Here is a 6982-nt window from a genome sequence, read left to right as displayed (position 1 = left end):
ACTAGGGGAAGCAACATCCCTCTGATCTTAAAAACCAATTATCCGTTACAATCAATATCAGTATCCAGCTGCACAGTCCTTATCAGCTGCATCAGAGATGACATTTTCTTAATAGCATGCCAAAAATAGCCTTATGGCAAGACTATATTCCAGCAAGTATATTGTTATCAATGAGATAGAAATGTTAGAAATTCAGAGTTGGGGACATTACCATCAAGCTGATTTCCAGCCGAAAGGTGCCCAAGTTTATGTACAAAAATGGAAAATAAATATGAATTCTTTAAAATTCACAAAGTGAATTCCATGTACCTTGCAAAAAAAAAAAAATACTATTAAAGAAAAACACCACACAATAATGATAGATCCAGTCCAAAACATCCACTTTCCAAACTTACACAATTACAAAAAGAGGAAAATGAAGATAAAATAAGCATCCGTTATGGATATAGTTTCTGTAAAATAGCAAAGCCGAGATGTTGTTGTTGTTTAGTCATTTAGTCGTGTCCGACTCTTTGTGACCCCATGGACCAGAGCACACCAGGCACTTCTGTCTTCCACTGCCTCCCACAGTTTGGTCAGACTCATGCTGGTAGCTTCACGAACACTATCCAACCATCTCGTCCTCTGTCGTCCCCTTTTCCTTGTGCCCTCCATCTTTCCCAACATCAGGGTCTTTTCCAGGGAGTCTTCTCTTCTCATGAGGTGGCCAAAGTATTGGAGCCTCAGCTTCATGATCTGTCCTTCCAGTGAGCACTCAGGGCTGATTTCCTTAAGAATGGAGAGGTTTGATCTTCTTGCAGTCCATGGGACTCTCAAGAGTCTCCTCCAGCACCATAATTCAAAAGCATCAATTCTTCAGTGATCAGCCTTCTTCATGGTCCAGCTCTCACTTCCATACATCACTACTGGGAAAACCATAGCTTTAACTATACAGACATTTGTTGGCAAGGTGATGTCTCAGCTTTTTAAGATGCTGTCTAGATTTGTCATTGCTTTTCTCCCAAGAAGCAGGTGTCTTTTAATTTCGTGACTGCTGTCACCATCCGCAGTGATCATGGAGCCCAAGAAAGTAAAACCTCTCACTGCCTCCATTTCTTCCCCTTCTATTTGCCAGGAGGTGATGGTCCCAGTGGCCATGATCTTAGTTTTTTTTGATGTTGAGCTTCAGACCATATTTTGCGCTCTCCTCTTTCACCCTCATTAAAAGCTTCTTTAATTCTTCCTCATTTTCTGCCATCAAAGTTGTGTCATCTGCATATCTGAGGTTGTTGATATTTCTTCCAGCAATCTTAATTCCGGTTTGGGATTCATCCAGCCCAGCCTTTCACATGATGAATTCTGCATACAAGTTAAATAAGCAGGGAGACAATATACAGCCTTGGCGTACTCCTTTCCCAATTTTGAACCAATCAGTTGTTCCATATCCAGTTCTAACTGTAGCTTCTTGTCCCACATGGATATAGTTTCTCTAAAATAGCAAAGCCGAGATAACAGTCAATTAAAGCCTTCTGGAACAGCCTAATCCTTCTCCGATGTCTCAAAGAATAAGGTGCCACGGCCTGATGCAGCTCCCTCAGGAGGGCATTTGCAAAGTGAGTTCCACTACTGAAAAGGTGCTTTTCCCAGGCCCATCTCATTTCACCAAGGTATCTGGAGCAAGACCTCAGGTGCTGAGCAGAATATGCAGGGAGGAAGAGATGAAAAGAGGTGGCCCTGAAGTTACCCAATCCATTTAGGGCTTTAAAGGTCGAAAGCAACACTTTGAATTAAAGCCAGAAAATAACCAGCAACTACTGCAGATCTAACAAGACAAGTGTGATATTGAATGTCTGACCCCAGCCACGAACCTGACAGCAACATCTTACAGCGGTTGAAATTTCTGAATGTTTTTCAAGAGCAGCTTCATGTAGATAGAGCACATTACAGTAGTCTAACCAGGAGATCTTATGGGGAATAAACAATGCTTTTCTTCCCTGGGGGCACTTTCTTTTTCTTCAAGCATTAAAAGCGTGGCACTTATTTCAACAACTTCATGGTGAGTACCGGTACCCTTTTTCTCCTAAGAAAGGGAGAGAGAAAGCACTGAGAATAAATAAAAAGCATAAAGTGAAGCAGGCATTTCAGAGATTTGGGAGGAGGGGATTTTGCGAACAGGAATACACTCACCAACACTGCTCTCAGGTCATATTGGCCTCGATCCATGCCTGCCCTGTATATATAACTGGTTAAAGTTCAGTGTCAAATCTAATCAGACAATGTACCAGGTCAAACTCTAGGTATGTTTTACTGATTTTGTCCCAAATTCACACCAGATCCTCGCGATTATCCTGACATTTCTGATGTTTGTGCCCATACACAGCAGGGGCAAAACTAATTAGGCTGCCTTTTAATTTTACAATGCACTCAGGAGCTAGGGTACAAAATTGCACAGACCAAGTTAATTAAAAGTCACAGCATCCTGTTCATTTGTCCTTTAATTAACTTCTTGATAAAGATAAATGACTGGATTGTTTGATATTTGTATTATTTGTTGCATGTTCTTCCCTCCTTTGTGCGGTTCTGTTTAACAGACAGATGTTTTATATGTACAGTGGTACCTCTAGTTACGAACTTAATTCATTCCGGAGGTCCGTTCTTAACCTGAAACTGTTCTTAACTAGAGGCGTGCTTTCGCTAATGAGGCCTCTTGCTGCCGCTGCGCCGCTGGCACACGATTTCCGTTCTCATCCTGAGGCAAAGTTCTCAACTCGAGGTAACTCTTCCAGATTAGTGGAGTTTGTAACCTGAAGCGTTTGTAACCTGTGGCATTTGTAACTCGAGGTACCACTGTATGTTTTTAGCTGCTTCATCATCTTACAGTGGTACGTCTGGTTACGAAGGTAATGGGGCCCTTTATATGTCCAGCTGTCCTTTGTCAACAACAAATTGTTGTTGTTTTTTGTGTTGATTCTGATTACGAATTTATTTTGTTCCGGAGGTCCGTTCTTAAGCTGAAACCATTCTTATCCTGAGGTGCACTTTTGCTAATGGGGCCTCCCACTGCACGCACACCTCTGGCCTGATTTTCACTCGCATCTTGGGGCAAAGTTTGCAACCAGAGCTACTTCTGGGTTAGCAGAGTTCGTAACCCGAAGCGTTCGTAACCAGAAGTACCACTGTATGTGTAAGTGGCCTTGAGATACGTGTTCACAAGACAATTAATAAAGCAGTGGTGATAATAACAATGCTGATACATTTTGAAGGTCATTTTATGTGCTGGTCCCGTGGGTTAACCGTGAGGCGAGGTCTGAGTCCAGTCCAAGGTCGAAGGTGCAGGATGGAGGCAGTCCGTCAAAGCTGAGTGCAGGGCAGGGAGTCGGGTGAGGTCAGGAGCACCGGCAGGAAAGCAGGACAGGGTTCAGGCAGGAACTGGCTTCCAACAATGTTGCTCCCGCAACTTGGGACTGGGGCTGACTGGTTTTTATCTGCCCCGAGGCATAGGGTGGCCCCGGTCCACAGGTGACTCGCCTCTCCGGGCCTGGAGGCGAGCACTCCTCCTGTGGGAACTTAGTTCCCTCCACCTCTCTGCCCTGAGCCTCTGCAGCTCAGGAGAGGCTGGAGGGTTACTGGACCCAGAGACAACCTCAGCTTCCTCTGACGGGGCTGAGAGTGGAGCACCTGCAGGCAATGGGTCCTCCATCACCTCAGGAGCCAGAGCAGACTCAGCTGGTGCCTGCACCTGAGGATCCGGCACAGTTGAGGACCCTTCAGGCTGATGCCCCAGCTCCAGCTCAGCTGGTTCTGGAGGCGGGGAATCCTGTGCAGGCTGGGATTCCTCAGGTTCAGTATCCGAGTCCGAATCCCAGGCCATCACATTTTAATAGTATCTTCTGTGCCATTTTATACCCCAATAGCCAAGTCTGGTGTAGATTTTTTTTTGTTGCTGTGTTCATGGGTATTTTCTTGAAAGGTCCCCCCCCCCCACTTTAGTATACTTTCAAATATACACATACTGTATGTTTGGGACAGAATGTGGTTGAGATAGACAATGGTGGAGGAACCCTCTCTGGCACCTGGGGCGGGGCAGCCCGTACGGACACTGTGCAAGAGGCAGCCCATATGAACTGCATGTGCCCTCGGCTGCTCTACAGCTGGAGGGAGGCAGGGGCCATCTTGTCACCCCCCCGAGTGGCACCCGGGGTGGCCTGCCCCCTCTGCCCCCCACTTCGTACGCCCCTGGAGATAGAGAACCAATTGATCAACAGTGGTATTGCATAAGCAAAGAGCCTGTCTTAAGGATTGGTGATGTACACAGTCCATTGAGTGAAGACTCTCCATTTGGAAGTGTCATGGTACCCCAGCTGATGCCGGGATTCAAGCCTGCCTTCAGGAGAAACTGGCCACTCTCCAGGCACCAGGCTTAAATCACCGGTTGACCTCCCTGTCTGCATTCCCGGCAAGACCCAGGCAAGGTCGCGATCGGCGATTCTCCTCAACGTGAGGAGAACACACCACTCTTTCCTGCCCCCCCCCCAGGGGCAGGGGAAAGAGATAGACAGAAACGTATTTACATGCCTTTATTTCTGTCTTTGCAGCATTACAGAGAAACACGTCTGCTCTCTTCGAACTCCAACAGCAGAGAGACAAACTCCACCTACTGTACTTCCTGTACAGCTCATATTATACAGTGAGATAATTCCGGTGCCTTGCACTGTGAAAAGACTGTCTCTTTGTTTCCCACGGAACAGTACCCAACATTCCTATTATGTTTTGCTTCCAAGCTAGCAGCTCGCAGCCGCATTGCTTCTATTTCGTAACAGCTACAACCTGGCCCATAGGAGGAAGGGGCTCCAGGCCAAACAGAGTGTTCCCCTCTGCTTTCCTTTCCTTTCCCATGGAAGTCTCACTGCCACCAGGTGAATGTCTTTGTTTTGTCACCAAATGGTCTAAACTCCCTTGGGTTTCCTTGAGGTAGTGTGGGGGTTTGGCTCTTAAGTGTGGGGCAGGTGAAATAATAGAGACCACATGGTTTTATGAACCAAGATTTAGAATTTGCTTACACAGATAAAAAGAATGTGTTAACAAATGAATGGTTACATGCACAAAAAACAATCCCCAAAGGTGCAACAGGGTACAGATAATAAAGTACGATAAATGTATTCATTTTAGTTCTAACTAAATGGTTCCTAACAGTAAAATTCAAGGATCTTACTTCAGATTTGCAGCTCTCCCTTCAGCTGCCAACATGGTGTATGATCTTTCCCCCCAAGATCCTCCCTGATCTGAATGCCATTGCATGAAGCTAGCTAGTTATTTGGCTTCTTATCTTCCAATCCACAAATCTTCCAAACATCAAAGAAGTACAATTTTCTTAATCCCATACATAGAACTGGTCTGCTGGCATCAATCGTTTCTCATTAATTTGTAACCCCCTTTCTAAACAGTTTATAAGACAGCAAAGGATAGCAGCAGGATGCAAATTTTCCTCCTAATTTCCAACTATAAACAATATTTTTTATTTCTTTTAAACAGACCAGTTCCTTCATAAGCAGCAAAAAGAAGGGATTGTCTGCTCATAAGTCCCTATAACTTGATTTTGTATCATTTGAGAACGTGTGTGTGTGTGTCTTTGTGTCTATTTTCAAGAGTTCTTTATGCCCGGTTTTCCTGGACCATAATGACTCTGTTTTATGTGTTTGAATCTCCTGAATTCTTGTTTTATATACTTTTATACTGCTGCTCTATGGTTTTCATTGGACGCAGGTGGCGCTGTGGGTAAAACCTCAGCGCCTAGGACTTGCCGATTGCATGGTCAGCGGTTCGAATCCCCGCGGCGGGGTGCGCTCCCCTTGCTCGGTCCCAGCGCCTGCCAACCTAGCAGTTCGAAAGCACCCCCGGGTGCAAGTAGATAAATAGGGACCACTTACTAGTGGGAAGGTAAACGGCGTTTCCGTGTGCAGCTCTGGCTCGCCAGAGCAGATTCGTCACGCTGGCCACGTGACCCGGAAGTGTCTGTGGACAGCGCTGGCTCCCGGCCTCTAGAGTGAGATGAGCGCACAACCCTAGAGTCTGTCAAGACTGGCCCGTACGGGCAGGGATACCTTTACCTTTTACCTTTTATACTGCTGCCCTATTGGTTTTATGTTGTACTTCTGTTTTCATGATTTCATTTGTTTTTGATATTGTAAACTGCTCAGAGAGTTTAACAATTCTAGGGGGCAAAGGAATATTCAGTGGGTCCCAGCTCACTTGCTTCACCACCAGCCACTACTGCCGCACAGCCACATGGCAAACCTCCTGCCACAATGTTGGGCTCTCTGGGGCACCTGCCCATCCAATGCCTCACTATGAGTTAGAGAGTCCTTCCTCAGAGCAAGCTATTCTGGGAAATGTAATGGAGCGGGTACTTGTGCTGACGCTTCATTCTCGCAACTACAGTGGTGCCTTGCAAGACGAAATTAATTCGTTCCGCGAGTTTTTTCGTCTAGCGAATTTTTCGTCTTGCGAAGCACGAAATCCCATACGAATGCATTGAAATTCAATTAATGCGTTCCTATGGTCAAAAAAAGGCCAAACAAAGCCAAATTTGGTACAACAAGAGTTTATTAAGTGCTCTTTAAAGTCACACATACTGTAAAGAGCATTTCAAAAATTGAAGGAACAATAAATTAAGTTTCTAAACATGACAGAAAAACATTTAAAAATCAACAAAGTGTACAGTACATTTTCTAAGACTCTGGGGGACAACTTGAAGAAGGTTCCTCTTCCACTCTTTGCTTCTTGCTGAAGAACCCCCTCCCCAACTGTTCCCCCAGCCACCCACCACACAGAAATTCAAATCCAGAATTTTTTTAAAAAAACAGCAGAGTGGCCCAATGGTCACAGAAAATCATAAAAATGCAGAAAAAAACACACAAGCTTCCAGATTCTTGTAAACCCCTCCCCAACACCAAGTCCTTGAATTCCAAACACCCCAACCCAAAATACAACCCCCCCCTAAAAA

Source organism: Podarcis liolepis, assembly GCF_965112155.1.
Source record: "Podarcis liolepis genome assembly, chromosome: 13".
Taxonomy (NCBI): domain Eukaryota; kingdom Metazoa; phylum Chordata; class Lepidosauria; order Squamata; family Lacertidae; genus Podarcis; species Podarcis liolepis.
Note: the sequence above shows the minus strand (reverse complement) of the source record.